The following is a 12,360-nucleotide window of genomic DNA, read 5'->3' as shown; positions in this document are numbered from 1 at the left end:
ATGAGCATATGGTGATGATTAACTTTGAACTTAAACTTTTGACTTACATTTTCTTGTGTAGTTAAAGTGTCTTCACTGTATTCCACTTCTATAAACATATCTGCATCTCCTGTGGTATTATAGAAAATTTTGTGGAAGTATGGTTTATTTATAAATAAGCTTTGATTCTGTCTCACAGAAGGCAGGTAAAGCACCATTGAATGTTTCAAGAATCTTCTGTCAAATTTCATTTCAGATATGAGCTCTTTTGCTGGATCAGGTACATCCTGAAACACGTATCGTTGTGTAATGAATGTTTCACTTTGGGTAGCAGATCTATGTTTTTGACATACACTTTCAGAAAACTGAAATAGTTGAAGATATTTAGTTTGCACTTTATTATTCTGATAATGAAGTTTAAATATAATAGTTGTTTGCATTGTGTATTTCTTATTTACTAAATAATTAGCTGCTCAGGATTTCAGTGTAAATATATTATTTATATAATGTGTATAAATGTATATATTACTTAATGTTATTTTTTAAATTATTTACCCAATGTCTCTATGCAATTATTATTGAATAAACACTAGATGCTATGTGTACAGGTGTTGCAGTCATATAATTATTATTATTTAGTTCTATTTTTGGAAGAAGTGTTAATATAAGGTATAATATTAATAAAAGATCATAGAATTGTCAGAAAAGATAGAAATTGTCTCCAAAAAACTAAGATAGAAACACATAAGCAATTTAACTTGGATTGCCAGTGGTTGTCAATCCACAGAGTCTGCAAAGGGCATGAATTCTCCTTGGACCTTAAATCTTTTAGTCACATCTACATTTTATAAACCTTTTCTTGCCCTGCAACAGGATCTATTAGATATACAGGTTTTGGATGTGGTATATCCTGAACTTTAAAAGTTCCACTGTAATGCTGAAAAATTTGCTTGTTTCCATCTTTAAAACTGAGCTATGATGAATACTAATACCAAATCATTTATTCAAAAGTTTGGTACAATAGCACTACCATTAAAAGTTCTGACTCTTTTTTGTGCCTGATGTAATCAAATTCTTTTGTACTTTTTCTTGCAACTTTTGAAAGTCATTCACCAGCAGATTTGGCCACTTGAGTAATTTTAACAAGGGCCCAGCCATAAAGGCATTATTCATTATTTTTACAGGAGCTATATGTGGTAATTTGTTAAGGATTACTGAAAATTTTGACACTATTTGTGCCCAGGTAGTGTGCCTCATAGAATAATTTGTTTTACACAGTTGTCCTACTTCCTTCATAACACATTCACAAAGTTTACTTTATGGACTATACTTGGGTACAGTTATGTGTCTTATCCCTTCTCAACCCAAGAATTCCTTAAAATTACAGTGAATAAACTGTGGGCCATTATCAGTTAATAGACATCATGATCTAACCATATTTTGAAAATACTCTTAAAACAAAGTATGAGGGGGGACCCAAAAGAAACCGGATTGTTGTCATAAAAAAATGATTGATGAATCTTTTTAGAAAATTACTTCAGTCACCTTCAAAATACTCTCTGTTACATGCGATGCACATGTCAAGTCTCTTTTCCCACTGTTGGAAGCATGTTTGGAACTCTTCAAGTTTGATATTGTCCAGTGCTCTTTGTGAAGCTGTTTTTACCTCCTCCACATCGTCATAATGTTCCCCTTTTAGCATTTTTTTCATTCATGGAAATAGGAAGAAGTCGCACGGGACTAGGTCCAGTGAATACGGAGCATGGGGAATGACAGACCACCTCTGAGATGCCAAATAGTGGGTCACTCGTAAGGCTGTGTGTGCTGCAGCGTTGTCGTGATGCAGAAATCAGTCACCTGATCGCCAAAGTTCTGGACGTTTCCTCCTCACATCCTTTCGTAGACGCCTTAAAACATCCAAGTAAAAGTGCTGGTTAACAGTCTGGCCAGGGGGTACAAATTCCCGATGCACAATTCCACGAACATCAAAAAAGACAATGATCATCATCTTCACATTTGACCTCACTTGGCTTGCTTTTTTTCGTCTGGGAAAGTTGGGAGTCCTCCACTGGCTTGATGCTTGCTTGGTTTCTGGGTCATACCCATAACACCAACTGTCATCCCCTGTAATGACTTTGTTCAAGAAGTTTGGATCACGTGCAATCGCTGTTTTCAAGTCCTGACACATTCATGCGGATGGTTTTTTGCTCCTGTGTGAGAAGGCGTGGAACAAATTTAGCAGCAACACGTCTCATGTGCAAATCCTCACTAAAAATCCACTGGCATGAGCTCCAACTGATTCCTGTCTCTGCTGAAATTTGGTTGATCGTTTGGTGACAGTCCTTGTTGATCTTTTGGTGGACCTTTTCAATGTTCTCCTCATTTCGCGATGTTGAAGGGCGTCCAGAACGAGCTTGGTCTTCAACACACATCTCTCCATGTTTAAAGCACCCAAACTACTCGAAAACCTGTGTGCGGCTCATAGCGTCCTCCTGGAAAGCTTCCTGAAGCATTTGGTGTGTCTCCGTTGCAGTTTTTTTAAGCAGGAAACAAAATTTCTCACACACTCTTTGTTCTTTTAAAGTTGCCATAACAATTTCGCAGAGGTAGCCCACCAACAGTCAGAGAAAGACAATACCACACTTGCACATTCAGCCCTACACTGATGCCGTCTGCACAGCTGTTTCACGAACGTCTCTATTAACACCATCTAGCGTGAGAACCCTGCACTACGTCTATGAGTGGCAGAGCCCTCGGAATCCGGTTTCTTTTGGGTCCCCCCTCGTATTATTGTACTGGTATTCGCTTGTTTAATGGGATAAAGCTCAACATACTTTGACCACCATTTGACAACTAGCAATATATAATTTACTGCTCCCCTGCCTGTGGGTAACTGGCAAAAAAAGTTTGCTGCCATTAAGTCCTGCTTAGTATTCTCAACAGCCTCCCATAGTCTCATTAATTCTTTTTATGTTCTTCAGCATCTTCCTTAGAAGAAGTGTTAGTATTAAGTGATTCTACTTTATGTTGTATGATAGAATTTACAAATTTGTGTGATCATTTCTCCAAATTAGATATCATTTCAGGTATGTTAATTATTTCTCTAAATTCTTTGCATTTTTGTAGAACAGTTACATGGTCATTCACTTCATAGATTTGCTCTTTAACCTGGTTGAACTCTCTAATGGAAACTGACCTACTTTATTAATTTTATCATCTAATTCTTTGAGCTGATCTTTTACTCCTCATGAACTATACAGTATTGGTTATCGATCTCATTCTTCAACTCCTGAGACAACTGGGTCATAGTATTTGCAGTGTTAGTTAATTTAGCTTCTGTTTCTTGTTTGACATGTTCCTTTATCTCTCATTTTAGTTCTTATTTCGTATTTTATAACTTTACAGACAGCTTATTACTTTCAGACTCTATTTTGTCACATTTTTCCTTAATAATAGAATCCATTTCATCAGACATTTGTTGTAATAAACCTTTAAGCCATTTTGGAGCCTCTACTGCCATTTTTTTAGTAATGATGTACAGACAACACAAATATTCTGTATTATGTACCCTCTATTATGCTAATGACAACAGCCTTGCCACACTGGTAACAGTGGTTCCCGTCAAATCACCAAAGTTAAGTGCTGTTGGGCTGGGCTAGCACTTGGATGGGTGACCTTCTGGTCTACTGAGTGCTGCCGGCAAGTGGGGTGCGCTCAGCCCGTGTGACCCAAACTGAGGAGCTCCTTCATTGAGAAGTAGTGGCTCCAATCTCATAAATTGACATACGGCCAGGAGAGCGGTGTGCTGAGCACTTGCCCCTTCATATCAGCATCCGGTGATGCCTGTGGCCTGAGGATGACACAGTGGCCGGTCAGTACCGTTGGGCCTTCAAGGTCTGTTCAGATGGTGTTTAGTCTAGTCTATTATGCTAATAAAGGGTTACTGTACAGTTTTCTTAAATCTGATAACACTGAAACACTTTGTCACTGTCTTGATGAAAAAATTTTTTGAAAGTGGTTTTCTATATTTTCTAAACAGCTCACCCTTTCTGATGAACCACACTCTCATCATGCAGCCAATGCAACCGTATGTATGAGGCAATGTACCATGATGATTTGCTCCACCCAGCACAGCTGATGTCTCGAACACAGTTATAGGTAGACTGCACTGTGTTGTACAGCAGCACCCCCTGCAACATGGTTCAGCTACTACTGCATCGCCACTGATGTCAGAATTCGAAATCTTCTTCACTGAACCTGACAAAAAATTCTTCTCCTCCAAATCTGCTGAGAAATTTCCCTGTCATTGATAAAAATTTTTTTTATTCATGTGTCAACATTCTTTACTTGATAAATAAATTTAATTGAAGTTACTGTAGTACTTGTACCACAATTGTACAGGTATAGTTTGTCTTCAGGTATAGTGAATTCTTCCAATATTTCATTTCTTATTCGTCTTAATGTACTGTTACTGAGTTTAGACAATATAGTTATGTCTGTTCACTTGTAGTTGCTCCTTTTGTTTAATCCTTGTTGCTGTTAGCAAGGCCATAATTTAACACTCATTGACTTTCAAGATTTTGTAAATTTATAGTACACTGTTTTCTTCCTTTTGCTCTGCATCCTGTACACTGGGAGCAAAATGAAGTGTTGTTTTTGTTGGTATAGCATTTTATGTAGCTGCTGGCTTGCTCTTTATAGTTGAAACTGAATCAGAACACTCCATGAGATCTGTCGCACAAATTAATATCTGATGTATTTACCTTTTTCTTTCTTTCTCTTTAATTCACTTCAATTCAGTCACCACAGTCGATTTTCTTGAAGCAGAGATCCTGCTAATGAGTGATTCTGAAATGCCATATGTAGTTTAGAAAAGGCTTAATTTCTTCACATTCTACAGCAGTTACAGGTGAAAAAGATGATAACTTCTACTCATATCACAAAGTAGCACGTCCACTACTTTGCTTTCACAAACATATATTTTCCTGAATTGGTGTATAGATCATTAGAGTGACTTGTGAAGTAGAATAAAACACAACTTTTGATACGACATAGGCCTTGAAGGCTCAACGTGACATTCAAGATTACAATACATTTTATTTGTCACAAAATCCTCTTGTCTTTTCTTTTTTTCATCCTTGGACAGTGTCATTACTCCTTGACAGTCAAGCTACTCCCAAGTTGTGATGCCAAAATGTAGAAGTCCCTACCCAGAACAAGTGAAGCCATTTATTTGTCGTCACACCTTGTTGTTTTCTTGTATTCCACACCTCCCGTTTAATGTCTGTGCATACAAAAACAAACACCTGTGTATATGATCTGTGACTTACTCCCTGCTTAACATTATTTTGTAATGATCATCTTTCCTTGTGTAGTGGCAAATTCTGCCACCGAATGTATCAGGATGACCAAACGTAGTGGTAAGACACCAAATGTAATGGCTGGTGCCAGGAGGTGCCATATTAAAATTCAGTGAGAACTTTCCAAGTGATTTATTGTTTTTTAGCTACAGTGATCTCATTCTTCTTGGTCTGTGTCACAGGGCCCCAAAATGCTGAGGAAGCACCCCAGTGGCCTGTGTAATGCAATGCTGTGTCGAGCCAGCCTTGTACACCAGCAGAGTTGCGTCATCGTCAGGATGCTGCAGTTGACTCGGCGGTCTGCGTCCCTGCCAACTCAGCTGTCCCAGTCCTCGTTGCCTATGCGCTGCTCCGAGGAGCCACCGAGGGGCCCACTGACAACTGAGATGTGGTCCGTGCTGCGTTCCTTCACCAGCAATGTGGCTTAGGACACGGCGACGACAAGCGATGGGGACCCGCAGCCCAGTCTGCAACCCTCACCCCAATTGTCACTTGCATGTGTTGGAAGCCAGGATGACTGCCCACGGTAGTGAGGTGTGGAGTGGCCTGCCATTGGCTGGCTGGCTACAGACCCCTCATCAGCCTCGGGGGTTGAACTAACGGCCTGCCGTGGACTGGAATGCTGGCGTCCCATCTACTGCTGTGTGTAGCCGGCGATGTGACACACCCCGCCATCCAGGAGAGCTGTCACACCTGAGTGAATCTCATTAGAAAATGGCACCTATTTATACTCGGCTGTGTGCTTCTGTTTTGCCAAGTGCGCCACTTCACGTCACATATGCATAACACTTAGGTTGGCCAGTGGCACCCTTCTGTCTGTGACTTGCACCATGGAAACTGTTGTGTGTGCCCTCTCCAGCAGTTCTATGCCCTGTGGCCTCTATTTGCCTTCACAACTGCTGGTATGCGTAACTCACTGCAATGTGGCCCACACCTGGCTGTAACTTGTGCTCAGAATATCGCACAAAACCAACTTTCCCTATCCTAAATGGTGGTGTCACTACACTTGTATTTGTACTAAACAAGGAGTGTAAAATGCCGTTTACCTAAATGGCATGTAACACTACATACTCCAAGACATTGACAGATTGACTCCAACTCCTTATCTGCATGACCGTCTTTCTCATTCCATTGTTCAACTTGCACTTGAATTAACTACTTGTTTAGAAAACCAAAGATGTACAAAGATACAGAGATATCCATAAACAATCAATTTTCTTAACCAAAGAGATACAGACAATTATTATTCCAGGAACAAAAATATATTTCTATCAAATTATATGTTTTTGAATAATTATCATGAGCAATAAATGTGGTTATAATAATAAATTACAAAGTAATAACTTTAAATAATTGTGTATCTTGTTCTTCAATGTGTCACAAAAAGAAGAGGTGTGCTGAGAGGTTCCATTAAACCGTGTCACCTCACTCCCCAATGGCTCCAACAAGCATTCATCACATGCCTACCCGCTGAGCCAGCCACCCCTCCCGCCCAAATTCATAGCTGCAAACTGGCTGCCTCCCTCGAAGCTGCTAGCCACCCAGCCCAATCAGTATCCTTGAATCCCATCTCCCTGCCTCTAGCCCTCTAGCTGGACAACCTAGTCCAGCTGCTGAAATGTTGTACTGGTGCTGTTGTGCATGTGCATGTGTGTGTGTGTGTGTGTGTGTGTGTGTGTGTGTGTGTGTGTGTTGTCTAATCCCAAAGAAGGCCTTTTGCCTAAAAGTTTACTTGTTTAGCAGAATTTTTGTAGTACATGTCCACAACTCAACATGTGCACTACATAGTAACAATCTATTCTTTTCATGATACTTTCATTCTTCCATCCTGGATTTTCCATTGTTTAAGATATAAATTCTCTAATTTTCAAATATGGGATTTTCTGTACTACATAAGATGAAAATAGAGGAGTTAGGACTTTAGAAAATATAATTAAATAAAACAAGATAAACATTAACAACAGAAAACTAATGGATGGTGACAGCAGAAAAATGTAGAAATGGATGAGACTGCAGATAATAAGTGGGTTATTATAGAAAATGAGTCTGGGAAATAAAGTAGAAATATGATAACAATAGTAGCAACTGACAAAAAAGACAGAGAGAAGGGTGGAAAGGGAAGGTATGAACCAAAGTACGTGAAGAGAGAATTGCAGAAAAAGACAAAATTAAGGAAGAGGTTTATGATGACAGTAGGGATTAGTAAAACTGTAGCTAGATGTGTCTTGAGATCTACACTGGTGTGCAGAAGACATGGTTGGATTCCATTTTGTACCTCATACATACACGCATCACCAGGTAAGTAACTTATTGAGAGTTGCAGTTGTCAGTGACAGATAGAATGGCCACCAGAATGCATTCATGTTGGCTAATGTTTAATGTTGTTTCTGGGTCTGGTAGTGTATATAAGGGTATCAAACAAGGCAGATGTTAAGAAATCACTGTGAGGCACATGGAAGTGCTGTTTACTCATTAGAGAAAGCCTTAACAGCACTTGACAGAGTTTAAATGCGATCGCACTGTGGGTCTCCATTTAGCTGGCTGATCAAATTTGCAGTATCCAAAATTATGTTGCATTCAGACTTGTCAGGTGCACAATGTTGAACTGCAAGGGAACATGAGGATGGGCATACTGATTGTCAAGGTTCTGGTCAACCACACCTGATCACCACAAGGGAAGGTAACCATACTGAAATCCAGGTTTCTGCACCTGTCACGTGAGAACAAGTAATGGATTCCCTGCAATATTCTGTATTATCTCACACCTGTCATCAGAGACAAGTAGCAGCACGACAAGAGAATTACCATCCCATGTGTAGACTTCTGTTAACACTACAACACGAATGGTGGCATTTGGGGTGATGGCATGATGGAGAACAATAAACTGGTGATGAATGGCACCATGTTCTATTCAGAGATGAATTATACATCTGTACTAACTTGGATGATCAACATTAGTGAGTATTGTGGCAATCTGAGGACAGGCCTTATGCTGCCAATATTTTGGAGAAGCACAGAGGTGTTATTCCAAGCATCACAGCATGGGGAGCCATTGGTTTTGGCTTCAGATCATGGTCTAACCTGCCTGCTTACTCTGTTGGCTACAGTATTCTTTGTGTTAAAATTTCACAAACTTTGCAAAATTTGTATTTGCATAATAGATGCATATTAAAGTGAGAAAGTGCAAGTAGAAAAACAAAGTTTTGAATTTATATTTGTATTTAGCTTGTAGTACTTGTTTGCAGATTGGTGAATTATTAAATAACTCACAGTCTACTAATATGGTTCATCTTCTTGTGAGAGAAAATAAGATTTTAATTTTAAAATATGTGCAGCGAAGTAATATTGATACTGCAGGCACCTTTGTATAGATGTAAACTTTTAACAAACTTTAGAAATTACACTTATACCAGTCTGCACAAATTATAATTTTCATTGTGTACAATCTGGCCAGTGATACAACTACCCCATAGTCACTCTAAGATCCGATAATTACATTTCAGTGTCTTATATCCATTGAAACTTATCTATTATGATAAATTGTCCAGGTGAAAAATTCTTTTAAACTATTTTTCAAAACAGTTACAAAAAATTAAATACAATAACAATTATTGTAAAATGTAATTAATGAGTTAAAATGCAATTATAATTTTGAAATAGATTGAAAACATAAAAATAATTATGTTCTTCAAAGAATAATAAACTATATTAAGATCAGTTATTCTGTTTATAAATATATATATATATATATAACTATTTTAGCTTTTGCTCCCAAAATTGCACTTAATGTGAAGTTACAATTTGTACCATGTATTATCATGTTATGAGTTGATGATTCTACAATGCATGACAGAAGGTGCACTGACCAGCTTCTTCACAACAGCTGGTGGTGATTGAGGGAAATGTGATGGCATAATGGTATGTCACAGATATCCCACATTATTGTGGGTTACTTCTCATACAACAGTGTCATGGTGCCATTTTTCAACAGAACTATTGTCTCTGCACATGGCACATGTCCTTATGAACTATCTGCATGACTTTGAGTTACTCCTGTGCAAAAACGATTCCTGGATTTGTCCTCAATAGAACATGTATGAAACTAGGTCAAACACCAACTATGTCCCAGTGCCAGTGCCCAGGATATCAAGTTCCACTTAAAAAATGTAGGACAGCTTGCCTCAGATGAAAATACCTTTGTTTTATAAAACATTATCTAACAGAACCAGTGAATGCATTCAGGCAGAAGGGAGCTGCAATGTCATGCTGATAAGTGGACTCATAAAGCCAAGTTCTTTCCAAATTTGACTTGAATTTGTAATCATGAAAATAACATCACACACCCTCACAACCAATTAAATTTTATTTCATTCCCTATTCTCCTTTGGGCATTTCACTTTCTTTGTCAGGTAATATAAAAATAGCAGACAAATTTCTCACATGCAAACCTTTGAGGTACACCCATTGACAGGAAGATTACAGATCACATCACTTAAGAAGAAATAACAAATAGTGAACAACAAGGATTCTCTGGCAGGTTGTTTCCTCTTTAGTGCAGGAAACATTAGCAATAATGAATAGGTGGCAATGTAAAACTCTGCAAGAAATTCAGCTTATGGAATCGGTGGTAAGTAGCAAAGGTTACTAAGATGACACATGGTTACTGCAGCTAATAGTAACAAAATCAGAATCCAGGAGAAAGGCCAGAGTATATCAAGAAGAAAATTTTTTCTGTTGCTTATATGATGATTTTTCAGTTTGAATACTTCTAAGGAGTTGGAAAACCAGTTGTTAAAAAAGCTTATGATGATGATGTGAAACCAAAAATTGGGGGTTAAAAATGTGTGGCGTCACTGGCGCAGAGTGCCCTATCTTTGTGCCTTTGCTTTTTTGGACTGCTTTGTTCCAGTGTTAGCTTTCAGTGTGTAACATATTCAACTGCCATATTTGTTATGTATGAGTGATTAATAAATGTGTATTCAATACTTAGTGTGTGTTATCTCTCAACTAATCCTACGTGATAACCACAGTGGTGACCCCCAACACCACTGTCATTTCATCACGAGTTATTTTGTGCACGTTCTTGTCATTTACAAACTTCATGTGCCAGCCCAATATATTTCTGCTGTAATGGATCTACCAGTGTCCTTTGTTGCAAGTGCAACAAACCTGATTAACTATGCCAACTAACCTTACCTGGCCCAACATGGGCGCTGCCTAGAGTGGCAGCACAACAACAACCACAACATGGGCAGTGCCTGCCACCTAATAACAGCATGGATGACCTTTCAGTTAAAGGCATTGTAGTTTATCCTTCATGTACATCATTACCTTTGGAATGGCTTGCCTTGCTGACAAAGTTCCATAACTGTGAATCGAACATTTCTATGCATGCAGTAGCACATTCTAATATACACAGTGCTGCAGACCATCAGACCAAGGTTGCACCATGACTGCCTTCTGCTCAGCAATCATAATGGTGCCGGCAGTTCCACTTGCACTGGTCAGCTACCCCGTGGCTCTACCACAACCACTCCCCGCCCACTGTTGCAACAACACCAGCCGTTACACCTGCACAGTATTCTTCATCAGGCTTGCAGATTGGACAAACCATACCCCTGCTCACTCCACACCATGTGCTGCATGTGGCCACCACCCCACACAGACCTCGGGCTATGTAACGTTCACCGCTACCGCACTTCTGGTGTCAGGGGTATCCTGCTCTGCCCACTCTGATCTCCATCTGCCTATGCTGCCTCAACTTGTGTTACCTGGCAGGTTCCCTAAGCTACCTGCATGACAAAAAGACAATCCATGAACTTAGTTTACATTAGTGAACCACCTACTGGACATCCACGACATTTTGGGCTATGACGCCTCTTTTGTCTGCCTGGTAAGCCACCTACATGCCTAAGTGCATTAATCAATGATCAGGCTTTACCTGAGACCACCATTTGGACATTGTGGATGGTCAAAATGCCTTCAGATCTGCATGGTCTCACATTGCCAACCCACTCGAGGTTCGAAACGCATGGTGGATCATGCTTACGCTATCATTTGTCACCGACATCACCTGTCACTAACGTCTTCTCCACCATCCTCAGTTGGCACACCTGTGCCTACAGTTCCATGTCCTGTCAGTAGAGGACAGCGTGCTCACCTCAGCACCTAAGCTGCCTTTCAGGAGCTGCCATCTAGTGGCCTACAAGATGTAATACCAGCGGGCTCCCAACAGCTGCCGACCTCGCCCGGGCAGCAACCCAGTCGGCTACCAGCCCTGACGCAGTTAGCTGCAACCACCTCCTGTTCCGCACCATTGTGCCAACTGGCCTACTGGCTGAGCTGGTTCAACGCAATGTACGGGGATGCCACCCACAACTGCAGCATGTCTTGGACCTACCCAAATGAGACTGGCAGGTTGAGGTAGCATGTACCTTCACGCACCTATCATCCGAGGCTGCACAACTCGCTTCAGTGATGCGATGCCTCTATGCTACAGGCTTATCAATGGGCATTCGTTTTCTCGGTGACACTGATGCCAACGTTAGCGTAAACCCAGCCAAACACGCTGTCAATGTACTATCCCCTTCTACCCTTGCCTTGATCACCACCCATAATTCTCCTATTTTGGTTCATGGCTCCATCAAGATGGCACTTCACCTATCACTGGTTCACACCTTCCCTTGGACCTTCCACACTGCAGATGTGGATGAACCTGTTCAAATGGTTCAAATGGCTCTGAGCACTATGGGACTTAACATCTGAGGTCATCAGTGACCTAGACTTAGAACCACTTAAACCTAACTAACCTAAGGACATCACACACATCCATGCCCGGTGCAGGATTCAAATCTGTGACTGTAGTAGTTGCACAGTTCCAGACTGAAGCGCCTAGAACCGCTCAGCCACACCAGCTAGCTGAACCTGTGATCAGATTGGATTTTCTACACCATTACAAACTTTCACTAGACCTGCAGGTCGCTGCACTCTGCCACTTGTCTGGCTCTACAGTTCCATGCTC

This window comes from Schistocerca piceifrons, chromosome 1, assembly GCF_021461385.2.
Source record: "Schistocerca piceifrons isolate TAMUIC-IGC-003096 chromosome 1, iqSchPice1.1, whole genome shotgun sequence".
In the NCBI taxonomy this organism is placed as follows: domain Eukaryota; kingdom Metazoa; phylum Arthropoda; class Insecta; order Orthoptera; family Acrididae; genus Schistocerca; species Schistocerca piceifrons.
The sequence above is the reverse complement of the archived record's forward strand: the minus strand, read 5'-3'. Positions refer to the sequence as shown.